Raw genomic sequence first — 17,941 nt, forward strand, 5'->3', positions numbered from 1 at the left:
CCAGTGCACCACTAGTGATCTCATAAGTACTATCAATTATTTGGTGGTTCCCGGAAGATGGCGGACAGAGAAGCTGCTAGTGGCTTGAGCTCTGACCACATCTCCTGGAAAGGGTAGGATTTTCTGCCTTTAGTAGGCCAGTCAATAAGGGGTCCTAGCAGTGAAACCAAGGAGGTGACTATAACTTAATTTGGGTTAAGAATTAGAGTAGAAAAAAAGGGGAAAATTTTTTTTTCCTTTTAATTTTTAAGCATACCTCCTCTCCGTTGCCCCCCAACCCCCATAACCAGTCCCTGGGGAGCAGCTCCTAGCAGGCTCCCCTGCTAGGAGACTCTTTCTTTACCAAATTTCTGTCCCATCAGGGAGTATCATTCATTCCAAGTCTATACCCTTCTGAAACCTCTGGCCTTTTTTCTTTCTAAGTAGCCAACCCCCCCACCTCACCCCACATAGCTAATTAAATAATTAAAATAAATAAATTTAAAAAAAACCTTTCCTTTCACTGCTCTTTTATGACTGTTCTTTTTATCTTATTCTTTTTTTTCTCTCTCTCTTTTTTTTTTCTTTTTCTCATTCTTGTCATCCTTTCTTGCTTAATCCTACAGCTTCCAAAGCCAAAGCCCCCAGCCCCCACACCACCAAACAGTGTGCTTTTTTGAATTTACTGATACACATTTGGGAATTATTTTGGGGAAAAATTCTGACTCAGTGTGAACTCTCACTGCGAGTGTCTCTGCTCAACTTCCCTTCCTCCTTTAGCCACCCCTAGAATATACAGTGGATAGTAGATTTGCATAACTATCTATTTCAGCTATCCTTGTCTAGTCCTGAGGTTTTTTTTTTTTTTTTTCTCATTCTTAAGAATCAGCTTCCTCTGATCACAAGGTTTGAGGTAATCTGGGACAGGGTTTTAATTTAATTTAATTTTATTTTATTTTACCCTGCTCTATTTTACTATTAATATTATATAAAGGCATATATCTTCCCCCCCTTTAGGTTGATCAGAATTAACTCTTAGCATATATTTCAGTACTAGGGTAGTGGGCATCTTATCTATTGTGGGAGGAACTTGTCTCCTTAATCCTACCTCCTCTACAGACTCTCTACTCCCTCCCCTAATAACTAATCAAAAAAATTAAATTAAATTAAATTTAAAATAAAGTAATAAAAAAACCTTTCCTTTCACTGCTCTTTAATTACAGCTCTTTTTCTTAGTTTTCCCTTTTCTCTCTCTTGTCCCTTCTTTCTTTTTCTTTTCTTTCTTTTTTAATCTTGTCATACACTTCTTCCTTCCTTCTTCTTTGCCTTTCTGAATTTGTGAAATATTTTGGGGAAGAAATCAGACTCAGAGTGGACTCTCTATGTGTGTATCTCTGCACTAGTTCCCTTTCCCCTCTTGTTACCCCTAGAATATACAGTGGATAGTAGATTTGCATAACTGTCTATTCTTGCTAGCCCTTCTTTTTTTTCTCTTTCTTATTCACTGGGATTTTGTTAGTATTTTTTCAGGACTGGAGAAATTGTTTGGCTAACTGGTAACGATTAAGCTGCTTCAATACTTTGCTTCAGTTGCTACTGTAATTCCTGAGGTTGGTGAGTGCAATTGTCATAAAGGTATTTAGAACAGTGTTGCTTGTACTCAAGACACAACAACTGAGGAACAACAGAGCATATAAAAAAAATAAACACATAAATCAAAAAAATGGGTAGATCGAAAACAAATAAAACTGCTACTCCAATGAATGAAGACAAGAGCCCAGAAGAAACTACAAATCAGCCAGAAGTAACCATAGAAAGAAAAGTATGCAAGCAATAATAAACTTATTAATCACAGAAATGAAAACAACATTGGAGGAAAGGAATGGCAGTATTAGGGAAACAACAGTTGAGACCCCCAAGGAAAACACTGATTATCTTGAGGCAATTAGAGAACTGAAAGCTGAAATAGCTGTAATGAAGAAAGAATCTGAGGCAAGGGAAAGCAGACTAACAGAAGCAGAAAACAGAATTAGTCAGACAGAGGATGAGTTAGAGAAAAAGAAGAAAGAGGTGAAAGAGCTTAAAAAGAGATTGAGAGACACTGAAAACAACAACAGAGACATATGGGATGATCTCAAAAGAAGTAACATTTGCATAATTGGCCTGCCAGAGGAAGGGGAAGCAAACATTCTAGAGGAAATAATAGAAGAAAACTTCCCAGACCTGAGTAACAGAAAGGACATCAAGATTCAAGAGGCCCAGAGAGTACCAAACAGAATCAACCCAGACCTGAAGACACCAAGACACATCATAGTCACAATGAGAAGAAGTAAGGATAAAGAAAGGATCCTAAAGGCTGCAAGAGAGAAACAAAAAGTCACATACAAGGGAAAACCCATAAGATTATCTGCAGACTTCTCCACTCAAACTCTAAAAGTCAGAAGGGAGTGGCAAGATATCTATGGAGCCCTGAATGAAAAAGGGTTTCAACCGAGGATTATATATCCTGCTAGACTTTCATTCAAACTACATGGAGGGATCAAAACCTTCTGAGACAAACAACAGTTAAAGGAGGCAACCATCACCAAGCCGGCCCTGAAAGAGGTTCTAAAAGACCTCTTATAAAGAAGAACATCACTATAATACTTGCAATATATCAGAGCAAACAAAATTTTTTTTTGAACAATGGCACTACAATACATTAAATTCATAATATCAATAAACGTCAATGGCTTAAACTCACCCATTATTTAAGTGAAGAGTGGTCAGAAGCTCCTATTATAGAGGATTTGTTTATCCCAACACAAGTGATCATTTAAACTTTCATCTTCAAACATTGCTCTAGTTTGGATGACAAATTATATAGTCACTCTAGCAAAAGATGTTATCTTGTAGATATAGATTGGAATCTATGTATGCAAATATGGAGGCCATTTATCTAAGTGAAACTGAGATTTTATATAGAATCATTATCTATAATATATATATGAACAGAGAAATGCTTAATCACTAATCCATTTACATTTTAGTGATAAAACATGAAAACTGCTAGTAATCAGTTCTACCATAAAAAAACATTTTAAGGGAGTCAGGCAGTAGCTCAGCGGGTTAAGGGCACATGGCACATGGTGCAAAACACAAGGGCCATCATAAGGATACAGGTTTGAGCCCCCAGCTCTCACCTGCAGGAGGTCACTTTGCAAGCAGTGAAGAAGGTCTGCAGGTGTCTGTCTTTGTCTCCTCCTCTCTGTCTTCCCCTCCTCTCTCCATTTCTCTCTGTCCTAACCAACAACAACAACAGCTATGACAATAATAACAACTACAACAAGCACAACAACAAGGGCACCAAAATGGGAAAACTAGCTTCTAGGAGCAATGGATTCATAGTGTAGGCACTGAGACCCAGCAATAACCCTGGAGACAAAAAAAAAATTTTTATATATACTTTTACCCCACCTGCAGAGGGGAAACTTCATGAATGCTGAAGCAGGTCTGCAGATATCAATCTTTCTCTCTCCTTATCTCCTCCTCTCCTCTCAATTCCTCTCTGTCCTAGCAAATAAAATAGAAAGAAAAGAATAAAAATCAATAAAAAATATTTTTAAAATATCCTTCACTACCTTACTAAGTTCATGTTTTGCATTAAAGTTTACTTAGTAAGTAATGATATCAAAAAAAGAATAATCAATGGGTACACTATATCTTGTATTTAAAAACTATGAATAGTCTATTAAATAGTGTAATGTTTAGGATGCTTCCTCCATTAAATAAAGTATTTTGTAATGTACATTCTCTCTTAAATTTCCCTAAGAAAATAGTATAATGGTGGTAGATACCTGCTTGTCAAATTTTAAATAGATATGCTGTTTTGCCTTTATTATTTTGAGAAAAGTCAGTGAGACAAAGGAGTCTATGAATAAATGAATGTATCTGACAACCTAGTTAATGAGCTCACAAATCTTGTTTTTGATCAATGAGTCATGTAGGAAGCTTTGTTTAGACCTTGACGAATCAATAAACTATTTTGTAAAACAAGAAACAGATTTTAGGGCATTGGATTAATTTTAAAATTTAACACACCAGTAAATAAAATCTGCAATGATTTAGGATTTTTAAATTTAGGGTTTTTTTAATGTGGAATAATTACAAAGTATACATAGCTTTATAGTTTTAGCATGATATACACATATATTTTAACTTTTATTTATTTATTTATCTATTTATTGGATAGAGACAGAGTAATTGAGAATGGAGGGGAAGATAGAGAAGGAGAGAGACAGGGAAACACCTATAGCCCTGCTTCACCATGGTGAAGCTTTCACCCTGCAGGTGGGGATCAGGAACTTGAACCTGGACAGCATGTTATATTTCCATTTATCCAAATTGTATAATTAACTTCTTTACAATAAATATTAAAACTCTTCTATTTTATCAAAATAAACAAGCCTAGGAGCACCTTAAATAATGATGAACAAGGTCAGATTATGATAGCTTTTGATTATTCTGGACCTCAATCCCCTAAATTATAAGATCTGTATATTATTTTCTTGTTTTCAGATGTTCCTATTAGTGCTGATGTTTTTTTTCATAAAGACATGGCTTCAATAAATATATATCATTATTTTATAGATCACTGCATCATCAAAATGGTATTTAACCCAAATCAAATTTTTATGAATGAAAATAGGTCTATATTAATGCCAGCTCTTATTTGTAATTGCTAATATATGACACTTTTAACGCATAAAGTAGAAGTATTTCTTCCACATATAACATGTTTCTGTTGATGTATGACATCAACATTACTTATAGAGCAATATATTTTTAGGCTTGGATGTAATTTCAGAGACTGTCATTAACCTGTTTAGTTGTCTATTGGTATTAACTAAATTGTTCAACTCTGAAAAGAAATTTAGCTTACTGATTCACTAATTAATTGGTGAGTCTGTCCATCTACCCATCCATCCAATTAGCCACCCTCAATTGTTGTGTATACAATATTATTCATGTTATGTGTTATGTAAAAACACATCAGGACAAGAGGGTTTAGCAAGGTCTACAATGTATTAGAACAATAACTGTAACTATTAAAGAGGATATAGGGGAAGCCAGGTGGTGGCACAACTGTTAAGTGTACATGCTACAGTGCACAAGGACCTAGGTTCAAGCCCCTGATCCCCACCTGCAGGGGGAAAGCTTCACAAGAGGTGAAGCAAGGCTGCAGGTGTCTCTCTGTCTCTCTCCCTTTTACCTTCCCCTCTCCTCTCAATTTTTCTCTGTCTCTGCCCAATAATAAATAAATAAATATATTTTTAAAAAGAGGGTATAATAATGATTAAGGGGTTAATAAAATTAATTACTATATGACAGAAATTCTCATGTTCTTTAGCACTAAAAATAAGAAAAAAAACCCATAAACACTAGGTCATAGAACATGGGACATTCAACCACATTATATGTCTTTTCCATTTATCATGATGCTTCACAAGAAGTACTTAAAACACCACATGATACAGGCACTGACAGACAGATCCTCACTGCATTCCAAAGGCTTAACATTCTAAAAGATGAAAGAGATAAATATATAAGAAGAGAGAAGAGTTCTTATCATCTAAAATGATAGTTACTGCAGAACTGGATAGAAAAAGGGAAAGGATTAACTTGATCCAAAAGTTATTTCACCAAGTTACATTGATAGGAGTTCAACTAGTAGTGCAATATATTCCAGCATGGGGATTTAGGGATGTAGTTTTGGATTTAACAAACCATCTTTTGAAAGCAAACTTGTTTTTAGATTATACAATGATATCTCATGGTTTCTAAGTCACTCTGAGTTTTCCTGGGAAACTGAGTTTCAGCTAGCTTATCTTCAAACCCCTTTTATAAAATTTTTCCAAGTCACAAAATATTTTTTAGAAGGAAAAATTAAATGGAAATTTTAGAAAATGAAGTTCTGATAGCAACTAACTGTGACACTGATCTTCTGAGTTCAGTACCTTTTTCTATAAGTAGAAGATGTTGAATTAATTTAGAAATAGCAAATTAGTGACCCACTGGTTGAACCCCATCTCATAATTTTTTGACAGAAATGTGTTTAATTATTATCAAATTTCACCCAATTTTTTTGAGGTTATAGTTTAGTTTAACACAAAAGCAGAAGTACACTAGAGTTTGCAGTGAGTACCTCCCTAACACTTGCTCTCCACTATTCCAAGCTTGGGATCCATGATTGCTCAACAAATTGTTTGGCTTCATATGTTAACTCTCTTTTCAATCACCAGGTTCCAGATGCCACCAGGATGCCGGCCAGGCTTCCCTGGATTGAAGACCCCACCAATGTGTCCTGGAGCTCAGCTTCCCCAGAGACACACCTTACTAGGGAAAGAGAGAGGCAGACTGGGAGTATGGACCGACCAGTCAACGCCCATGTTCAGCGGGGAAGCAATTACAGAAGTCAGACCTTCTACCTTCTGCAACCCTCAACGACCCTGGGTCCATGCTCCCAGAGGGCTAGAGAATGGGAAAGCTATCATGGGGAGGGGGTGGGTTATGGAGATTGGGTGGTGGGAATTGTGTGGAGTTGTACCCCTCCTACCTTATGTTTTTGTTCATTAATCCTTTCTTAAATAAAAAATTTAAAAAAAAATCTACCACCACATAGAATCAAACATTAATTCTGTTCTATGGTATATGATGTCTACAGCCATTATGCAACTTCATCTCTGTTGAAGCTTTTTGTTCAGCTTTACTTGGCTCATTATTATTTTGTGATTTTACTAGATATAAATATTTGTTCTAAATGCTACTGCTAATTCTGTCTCTAACCTTCTTCTTCTTCTTCTTCTTCTTCTTCTTCTTCTTCTTCTTCTTCTTCTTCTTCTTCTTCTTCTTCTTCTTCTTCTTCTTCTTCTTCGCACTGGCTTACCTCCTCAATACCCTGCATAAAGGACTTCTTCACAAAAGGACCATGTGGGGGCCAAGATGCAGTATACCTAGTAGAGTATACACATTACAACATGTGAGGACCTGGTTTGGAAAGCTTCATAAGTGGTCAAGTAGTAACACAGATGTCTCATTTCTCTCTCTCTCTCTCTCTCTCTCTTTCTCTTCCAGTCTTTCCTTCTTTGTCTCTCAATGTGTTAACTAATGCTGTATCAAAAGAAAATGTAAAGAAAAAATAACAGTGCCAAGAATAGGAGAAGCCATCCTATAGGCACTAAATGCAGGGATAGTACTGATGGCCAAAACAAAAAAAAAAAAGGTACCATCTATTAATAAGTCAAAGTCTTATTACATGTTAAACTTATAGAGAATAGAATATTGATTGCCAGAGGTTTAGAGAGGAGAGGTGTAGAAATGGGAAGATGAATATGAATTTTCAGTTATAAGAAGGACACATTCTAAATATCTCAAGTGCAGCATAGTGATTACTGCTAATAATACTGTATCTTGTATTTCAAAGTTTCTCAGAGAATAGATTTTAAATAGTGTCAGCGTATACAATGATACATATAATGTGAGGTGATGGATGTGTTAATTAATGCTATTGTAGCAGTCATTTCACAATATACACTTGCATTGAATCATAATATTGTTCATTTTCAGATTACATAATTATGTATATAAAAATAAAGCTGAAAAAATATTAAAACTCCTATTTAATATCTCTTGTACCTTCCTCTAATTTTATCTCTCTTAATACTATTTCCTTACAACATTTTACCCAGGGCATGAATTGCACCTGAACTTTTAATGTGTTCTTGATTTTAATAAAGTGCTAAATATTTCCTTCTCACAGTCCAAAATTTTCAGCCAGATCATTTGATTAATGGGAATCCACATTATTGCATAACATTGTTAAGATCAGAAATAACTCAACTGAATTTTTAATTCTACATGTTTTTAATTTGGCTGTCTACTTTAACTTCAATTTTATTCTTTCAAAAATATAAAGCAATAATCATGGGGTATCATATGGTATTTTGAATATCAGCTATAACTCAGATATGGCACACTCAAAAATAGTAATTATACTTCCTACTAATTGCTTAGTTGTTAGTCACATTAAAAATTCGAGAGAGGCTTATTCATATTGTCAGAATTCTCAGAATATTTATAAAAGCTCTTGACCTCATCTTAGTTTATTTATTTATTTATTTTATTTTTTTTATTTAAGAAAGGATTAATTAGCAAAACCACAGGGTAGGAGGGGTACAATTCCATACAATTCCCACCACCCAATCTCCATTTTCCACCCCCTCCCCTGATAGCTTTCCCATTCTCTATCCCTCTGGGAGCATGGACCCAGGGTCATTGTGGGTTGCAGAAGGTAGAAGGTCTGGCTTCTGTAATTGCTTCACCGCTGAACATGGGCGTTGACTGGTCGGTCCATACTCCCAGTCTGCCTCTCACTTTCCCTGTAGGGTGGGTCTCTGGGGAAGCGGAGCTCCAGGACACATTGGTGGGGTCTTCAGTCCAGGGAAGCCTGGCCGGCATCCTGGTGGCATCTGGAACCTGGTGACTGAAAAGAGAGTTAACATACAAAGCCAAACAAATTGTTGAGCAATCATGGACCCAAAGCTTGGAATAGTGGAGAGGAAATGTTAGGGGGTACTCACTGCAAACTCTAGTGCACTTCTGCTTTCAGGTATATATTTTGCAGTAGTTTACGGATACATGTGAACATATTCTCTCTCTCACAGAAACTGGTGTATATCTAGGTTTTGGGACTTTGTTAGAAAGTGAACCACCTGAGATGAAATTAGAGTATACTATGAAAGGAAAGGTCTCACCCGAGTAATGAAGTTGAAGGGTTGTCATTCCACACGTGAAGTCTCTGGACACAGTCTGAAGTGAAGCATGTTGAGGTGGCAATCGTTGTGTTGGTTATGTTGTGATTGGCAGATGCAATATTATTTGATATGGATTGGGAGAGGCATACCGGAAAGTGGGCCCTATCAAAGGTTCAAGGACTGGAGGAAGTTGAGGCTCTGTATTGGAGATGTGAGATTCCTGCTGTCTTAGGGTTCAAAAAGACAATGGATAGTTAATGTTATCATCACATTATTTGGTAATTGGGTTAACTTTGAAAAGTCCTTTTGTTAGGGTTTGCTGTACAGTACCCAGTATCTTATATATAGCTGTGCTATTGGTTGCTTCTGATCTACTTGGTCTAGGCTTTTGAGAGTGTCTGCATATCAATTACACAGCCTATATATTGAAAAGATTCGGTTTGTGTTTTGAAAAACTTTGAGACATACAATTAATTTTTCCCCTCTCGTATTAATTAACTAGTGATTTATATGACTACATTTTACTAGGAGTGTACATAAACACCATTCCCACCACCAAAAGACTGTGACCCATCCCTCACACCCATTCCCACCCCCCACTAAGTTATTCACTGTTCCTATAATTCTGTGAATAGATTGTTACCTCAGAACCTGGTGCACTATTGAATTTCTAGAAATGTAAAGCAAGGGCATCAGGAATTTCCTTTTTAAGTTTAAATTGGGCACTTGAAACTAGCAGTATATCAAGGCAACAAAAGAAAGGAAACAAACCTTTCTGGCAAAGTGATTTTACTTTAAAATGGTCTGTGCTCCAATGATTGTTTGCAGGCAAACACTGAAAGTCAGTTAGAGGACACAATTATTGAAGAGACCACCAGGGATGCTTCTAAGTTTGGAAAGTTAATAATCATAAGCTTAAAAATGCTTCTATATGAACTCTCCTACTACCTTTAAAACAGTCACAGAGTCACAGTTAATGCCACAGTTTCAGATTCAAAAGAGTAATGACATAAAGATTTATTTAATTCTGTCATGTTTATTTCCCTATTACTCTGCTAGTAACATTGTTTTTACTATTGTTCTTATTGTTATATTTAAGAATTGCTGGAGGTGATCTCACTTAAAAGTGAAACTTGAGAAAAAAGGAAAGAAAAAACAAAGGATGAAACACGGTCTGTCAGAGCAAAGCCAAGGACTCCAAAAAAGGAGGCAGAAATGAGTTGAGAGGATATTGGGGACCCAGTGCAAGAAAGTGAAGAAGGATTTATGTTAGTGGTAGGTATGTTGAGACCTGTCATGGTTATAACTCATCAGCAACAACTGTTTTGCACATCATTATTTTCCTGAGAATATACAAAGAAGGAAGAGGATGAGGAGGAGGAAGAAGAGAAGGGAGTTGGGGTGGGGTGAGATACAGAAAGAAAGAAATTTTAAGTGATAAATTCAACAGTGAACAATTCACACAAAGAGATGCTGATGTTGAATTAGATGTTTCTGGGTTATTTAAAATAATTCATCTTTTCCCTACAAATTTCTATGTGAAAAGCCCGTGGAAATCTTTTTTGTGGAAATGTTTAAGCAAGTCCTTCTTAGTAATATCCCAAATCAAGTTTTGACTATATAAAAAAACTCCTTCTCATGTAGTTCTTTCAAATAATCATTCAATTTCTAACTTGATTTTTTTTTCTTTCTCTTTTTCTTTTTTGCCTCCAGGGTTATTGCTGGGGCTCGGTGCCTGCACTAAGAATCTACTGCTCTTTGGGCCTATAGTTTTTTCCCTTTTGTTGCCCTTGTTGTTTATGATTATTGTTAATATTATTGTTGTTATTATTGCTATCATTATTGTTGGATAGAACAGAGAAATTGAGAGAGGATGAGAGGGGGAGAGAAAGACAGACACCTGCAGACCTGCCTCACCATCCATGAAGCGACCCCCTTGGAGGTGGGGAGCCGGGAGCTCGAATCAGGATCCTGATGCCAGTCCCTGTGCTTTGCGCTATGTGTGCTTTAACTGCTGTGCTACTTCCCTGCCCCAGCTTTATTTTATTTTTTTAAATTATCACCAGAGTTGTCACCAAAGCTTGGTACTTACAGGATAAATCCCAGCACCCAGTAGGCTTTTCTATTTTTAATAGAGACTGAGATAAATTGAGAGGGAATGGGGCTAGAGAGGAGACAAATAAAGAGAGACACTTGCAGCACTACCCCATCACTCGTGAAGTTTTCCCTACATCAGTGGGGATCAAGGGCCTGAATACAGTTTCTTGCACTTGGTGATGTACCAGATTACCACTGCCCTGACTCTCCCTAGCTTGAAAGTTTTTATGAGTATATAATTACTTGAAAAAAAATCTCTGTAGCAATTTTAGAAACTCCCAACTATTTAAAAAATCCTTAAGTTGAATATCATATAGGGGCCATCCAAGTTTATTCATCAGGGGCCTGGAGGTAGCACACCTGGCTGAATGTACACATCACCATGTGCAAGGTACTGGCTTCAAGCCCCTGACCTTCACCTGCAGGGGGTGGGGGGAGCTTCATGAGCCATGAATCAGGTTTGCAGGTGTTTCATATGGTCTCTAGAAGCAGTGGATTCAACATGCAGGCACCAAGCCCCGGCAATAATCCTGATATCATAAAAGAAAAATGTCCATTCATCTATTCATTTTTTAGATTCATTAAGCAGTGGACTAGATTTGCAAGAAAAAGAAGCAGGATGATGAGGAGGAGGAGGCACTGATTCTATAGTCAAGGAGTTCACAATTTACTGAGGATAACGTATGAACAAATGTGTGTGTGTGTGTGTGAGAGAGAGAGAGAGAGAGAGAGAGAATATGATTAAACAGCTAAATGGGTTTTCTAGATGAACTGGGTTGACAAGGTGAATCAAATGCATTGTCATCTTGAATATAAAGTTAATGTTTTAAAACATATCTAAATGAGAACTGAAATTTGAATATTTTTATCTCTTACTATCTCAAGTCATCATCATCACCACCATTATCACTTGGGGGAGAAATTTACCCACAGAAAGAAAAGAGAGAAATTCACATCGTAGCTCTCAATAATTGGTACCAGAAGAAAAAATAAAAAGAATAGAAGCTGGAATAAAGTAGAGAATTCAGGGAAAACTACTATGTTCATCTAGAAAAGGAGCAAAAACAAGCAGTGAGTTGACAGCATCTTGGGAGGTCTCCTAATTTTAGTAAGTTGTCTCATTTTCTTGTTTTTCTTCCAAACCTAAAAGTAATGGAAACTAACACTATGGTAAAAAGAGTGAAATGGGGGAAATGAAAGCACTGAAGGGAGAAATCATCCAAATAGATGAGAATTATAAATCCCCAACCTCACATATTAAAGTTTATTTAGTTGACAAATGGTCTTGCATCATAAACTCACAGCGAAAAGAATTTATTCATTATTTCTCTGTCTTTATTCTCTGAGATGACTTTTATTTTCTGGTAGAAATAGAAAGAGACAGAGATCCAGAGCCAGACCACAGAGAGATAGAGAGCAAGATAGGTGGAGAGAGGAGAGAGACAGAGAGAGAGAGAGAAGAGAGAGGAGAGAGAGATTCAAGCAGTGAAGTCTCAGCTAGAACCTGGGTGATGAGTAAAACAAAGGTGGCACCTTCCCCCAAGTAAACTATATTGCCAGCCCAAAAGTTATTTGAACTAAATCTTTTTCTTGCCTTGTTTCCACAATAGCATGTATCCATTATTCCTCTATCCATTTACCTTTCATATAGATAGGCTGATAGAGCACACCAAAAAGGCCTCTGACCTGATCAAAGCGTTAATCTGACTCTCATTTTGTTTTAACAAACAAATGCAATATCTACAAAATTATTCCAAAGCATTTAAAAATTAATAATAACTATAACTAAAACTTAAAATGTGAGCAAGGTTGTGTGTGTGTCTGCAAATACGAGTAAAAAAGTACAATCTAGGAAAAAATGTTACTAATAATTTCTTAAACTTATTCCCTATTACATAATTTAAGACTTGGTTCCAGCAATGTTATAGTAGTAAAAAAAAAAAAAGGGGGGGGTGGGCTCAAATTACGAGCAAATGTTTTCATTATGTAACTACTAAAATTTCAAAATATGAAAAGAAGATAATACAGACTAATTCTATATTACTGGCACAGGTATAATCATCATCAATAAAGATGAAAACAATAGGCTAAAACAATTACAGATAAGTTAATATATCCTAGGATGTGACTTAACATCCCTGAAATAAAATAGCTACATACAAAGCAGAGAACCTGCATTAATAGTAGAACACAAAGTATATTGCTATAAAGAAAGACTAATTGAATGCACAAATCAAAAGAACACATTGCACTGTGCACACCAAGGTCTTAGGGCAAAAAAATCCTCGATAAATATTATCTACCTTTGAGAATAAATAAGAAATATATCAAGTATCTAGGGAGATAAAGCCCAATATCTATGCAGAAGAGAAACTATTCTGTCCTCAGCCTTCTCCATAGCTACAATCATTTCTAGTGAGGTAATAAGCTACATATCAACAATAACAGCAAAAGGTCTAACTTTTTTAAGAAAAGTATGACAATGGAAAACATGTCAAAGCACTGTATGATATGATTCAATACAATATGATACAAGTCATCATTAAGGAACAGAATCAGGGTTGAGGTGATGGTGAGACCTGTAGCACACCAACACACACACCTCACCCTTCGAGGTTGTAGGGTCAATCTTCAACACCAGGATAAGCAAGAACTGAGCAATTCCCTGGTCTCTCTCCTGTCTCTCACTCACTAAAAATAAATCTATAAATCTGTTTTTAAAAAAGAATAGAATCAGCATCTCGTCTAGGCAACCTCTTTGAAATTTTGCTTACTAAAGGCACAGTGGTTTAAAGGGAGATCAATATCAACAATCCAATAATTGGCACTCCATGATAAATAAACTCATGGTGAGCATAAGATACATTTAAATATACAATTCTAAAACTAGCAAAAAAAAACCCCTAAGAATTGGGCATGTATAGAAATGTGAAAGGCATACTGTTATTTTTAATATTCGAGACTTATAAATATGCACACGCATACAGAAAGTTGGTAGAAAAAGGAGTTCATGTATATCTTCACTTTCCAAATTAGTTTTGGGCCAGCAAATAGCTCAGATGGATATCACACTGCCATGTGTGACCCAGGTTCAAGCCTGGACCCCAACAGCACTGAAGGAAAAATGGGCACTGTGGTCTTTTTCATTCTCTCTGTATCTCTGTCTCTTTGTCTTTATCCAAAAATAAAGACAAAATAAAAATATATATTTTCAAAAATCAAAAAATCATTATAAAGACTATAAATAAGCTACATCATTAAGGCTAAGTATAATGTTTAATGTTTCTTGCACAATATCTCTATCCTTTTAGCTTAGAGATATCTCAGTAAATGATACCACTTACTGTGAAGAAATTATTTTTTATCTTTTTCATATTGCAATTTATTATGCAGTTGTGAAAAATCTTGTTTATATTTATTTATTTATTTTTACCAGATTGCTGCTCAGCTCTGGTTTATATGGTACAGGGCATTAAGTCTGAGACCTCAGAGCCTCAGGCATGAGAATCTGTTTGCATAACTATGTGCTATCTACCCCACCCAGAAAATTCAATTTAATTTTTTTACATAAAATGTGACTTGATTTTTATAATAAGTAATAGTTATTACACTACTTATTATATTTACCTCATCCCTTTCTTTTCCTCTTACACTTTTACAAAATACAAAAGAGATATTTGAAATTATGGGTATTCAATGTTTAATGATAGAATTTGGTGTGTTCGCTTACATTTCCTTATGGGCAGTTATCTTACATTGCTTGATTTTTTTTTTGTATTATGTATTTTTCACTTCATGAAAATAAGTAGAAACAGTTTTTCCTCTTAAAGGTAACATTTGTAACAACAAAAATCCAGAAAACATACAAGCAAATACATTAGTAATCGTCAATACTTTTTTGTTGTTGTTGTCAGCATGGCATTTTGTTTGTGCCTTCCTGCACAAATTCACTATTTCAGATGGACATGATTTTTTCCTTTCAACATCAAGTATAGTGAATCAGAGGAGACAAAGAAAGTAGGAAAGACACCAACATTACTTGTGAAGCTTCCCCTATGAGTGCTGTTCCCATGTGGTGGTGGGGGGGGGGCTAAACCCAGGTCTCATCAAGTGGTAAATAGTGCGCCACTCAACTATGTGAAGAATCTCCAAATGTTAATTCTAAAAATATATATATATATATTAAAAATTTATTAATTAGTCAGAGAGAACAAGAAGGAAGAAAGAGAAAACCAGAGTACTATTGATTCGGCACACGTGATTCTGGGGATGGAACTTGAGACCTTAATCCTGACAGTTGCAATTCCCAGGACATTCTAGTTGTTATTTTTTTTAAATTCTTTATCATCTTTATTTACTTATAGGACTGAGACAGCCAGAAATTGAGAGGGGAGGAAGGGGAGATTAAGAGAAAGAGAAAATGAGAGAGACACCTGCAGCACTATATCACCACTTGCAAAGCTTTTCCCCTGCAGGTGGGCACTGGGGGCTCAAACCCAGGTCCTTGCACACTGTTAACAATAGGCACTCAACCAGGTGCACCACCACCCAACACCTTCCTCATTGTCAATTTTTTAAAATTTAATTTGTTTCTTTGTTTGATAGAGCACAGAGAAACTGTGAGGGGAAGGAGAGAGAGAGGGAGAATGAGAGACACCTGCCACACTGCTTCACCACTTATAAAGCTTCCTCCCTACAGGTGAGGACTGGGGGCTTAAACCTGAGTCCTTATACATGGTGTGTGCACTCAAATAGCATGCTACTTCCCAGCACCCAGTTGTTATTTCTTAGTGGTAGAAACATAGTTTATTTTTTCATTAAATTTTTCTCCATTTAAATGACTGAAACATTTTAAGTTAACAAGTTCTTTATCGGGATGATTCTGTGGGTTTAGACTTAGAGAAGTGTTTAAACTCTACACAAGTGTTTGCTATATGTGGAATCTTGGACAAGTTAAACTTAAGCTCTCACCAGTTAATTTCTATACAAATCATGTGAGCATGAATAATTCAGTGCCTAACATATAGTAAGCCAACAAACAATAAATGATTTTTCTTTCATTCATTTTCATAGTAAATTTAATGTACCCAGATCACATGATTAGGCACATTTAAGCATTGCATATACATAATCACTGTGAAACATTGATAGACACACATAACACAGCTAGAATGGTTTAGTAAACTCAAGATCTCAAAACCATAGTACTTGTATTTTTCTCCCACAAAATCATCAATATGGTAGCAGGAAGGGTTATATGATTGTATTCTACTATTTATTTATATTTTTTTGCTAGGACTTCCCGAAGGTTTCTTCCCTGCATGGCTATACTCCTCCCTACTGATTCTTCTTCTTTTTACTATATTTTTCCCAAACAGCAAGTGAAAGAGAGAAGGAAAAACAGAGATGGAAGAAAAGACACTACAGCCCTGTTTTAGTGCTTATAAAGTATTTCTTTTGCATGCCCCCTTCCCATGGGGGGTGGGGGGTGGGGGGTGGGAGAGGATGAAGACTTCAGTCTGGGTTCTAGTGGAAGGTAAAATGGTGAGTTATCTCTTGACACACAGAATTTCACCTTTTTAACTTTTCCCAATTTCCAGAGTCACTACAAAATTCATTGATATGTGTCATTAGTAAACAGTTGAATGGGAAATTAAGAAATATTGACTTAAACTAGCCAGGTAAAAAAATATATATATAAGGTAAATATTTCCCTTGTTATCTTATGTAGAAGGACACAATGTTAGCTATACAAACTATTAATAATAAACTAGACCAGCTGTCTAGTTGTTAGGTACACAGGTCTATGGGATCAGAAAGATAATTGTGGTGAAAATGGTCCCTTATGGGTAAGTTTGTTAGATTTAGCAAATAAACTTACTGGATACTCAATCAAATTTGAATTTCCAGTAAACAACAAACTTTTCTTTGCATAAGTATATTCTAATCATTGCCCTTAGCAGATCTGTATCTATACATAATACATCACCAGATATATTTTATATGCCACTCTAATCCCATAAGATATATTTACCCAGTTTTTTTTTTTAATGCAATGCTAGAGGCTTGAATGTGTAGTACTACCACTGAGTGTCTTTCTTGGGCACTTTTTAAATTATTTTAGAAATGAGAGAGAGAGAGAAGAGAGGGAAACAACAACATCACACAAATCTACCATCTATTAAGCTCCTTCAGTTTGTGATACCAGAGCTGGAACTCAGGACTTCATTCATGTATGTCAATGAGCACAGTGCACTAATTACAGTCCCTCATGTATCTGCCTTTGATCATTCTATTTATATCTGTCCAGTCTCTTCTATTTTCATATCATATAGCAGCCAGCATTCAAATTCTGTGTTCAGTACACTGAGCCTCCTCCCAACCTGGTTGATTTTTATTTTTTATATTTTTTTATGGAATAAGACTGAACCTCACTTACAAAGTCATTAAAAAATTGTAAAACATGTGAACCTATTAGCCACAGTGACTGACACATAGTAAACGTTTTTTAATTACTGTTTCAATGATACAGAAAAACTTGGATTTTGAAATCAGATAATATGTTCATATTATAGATCTGCCACTTGGTTAACTATTACAAACTTATTTTAGTTTCCAGAAACTCAGTTTCTAATTTCCCAATGGCATTTTTATTTCTAAATATTACTTGATTATGTAGAAAATTCAAGTATTTTTCATTAATAGAGGGTTTGCTATACTGCTGTACATACAGTAGGTATTCCATAATATTGCACAATTGACTAATGATTTATTCAGAGACCAGGAAATAGCTTCCTCAGTTGAGTTCACTAAGGCACACAGTTTACTGTGCACAAAGCCCTGGATCTGAGTCCCACCACCAAGTGAAAGTACTATGACAATGGGGAAATTTTCACGGATAATGGAGCTGTTCTGTGACACTTCTCCCTCTCTGTCTACTTCTTTGTTTATGTGTCCATCTTTCTTTCAATGTGAAATTAAATGAATGCAAGAGAAAAGAATGGCCTGGGAGTAGAATGACACATATACTTACAGCCCCAGTAAAACACACACACATACACACACACACACAC

The sequence above is a fragment of the Erinaceus europaeus genome, chromosome 2, assembly GCF_950295315.1.
Source record: "Erinaceus europaeus chromosome 2, mEriEur2.1, whole genome shotgun sequence".
NCBI classification, from domain to species: domain Eukaryota; kingdom Metazoa; phylum Chordata; class Mammalia; order Eulipotyphla; family Erinaceidae; genus Erinaceus; species Erinaceus europaeus.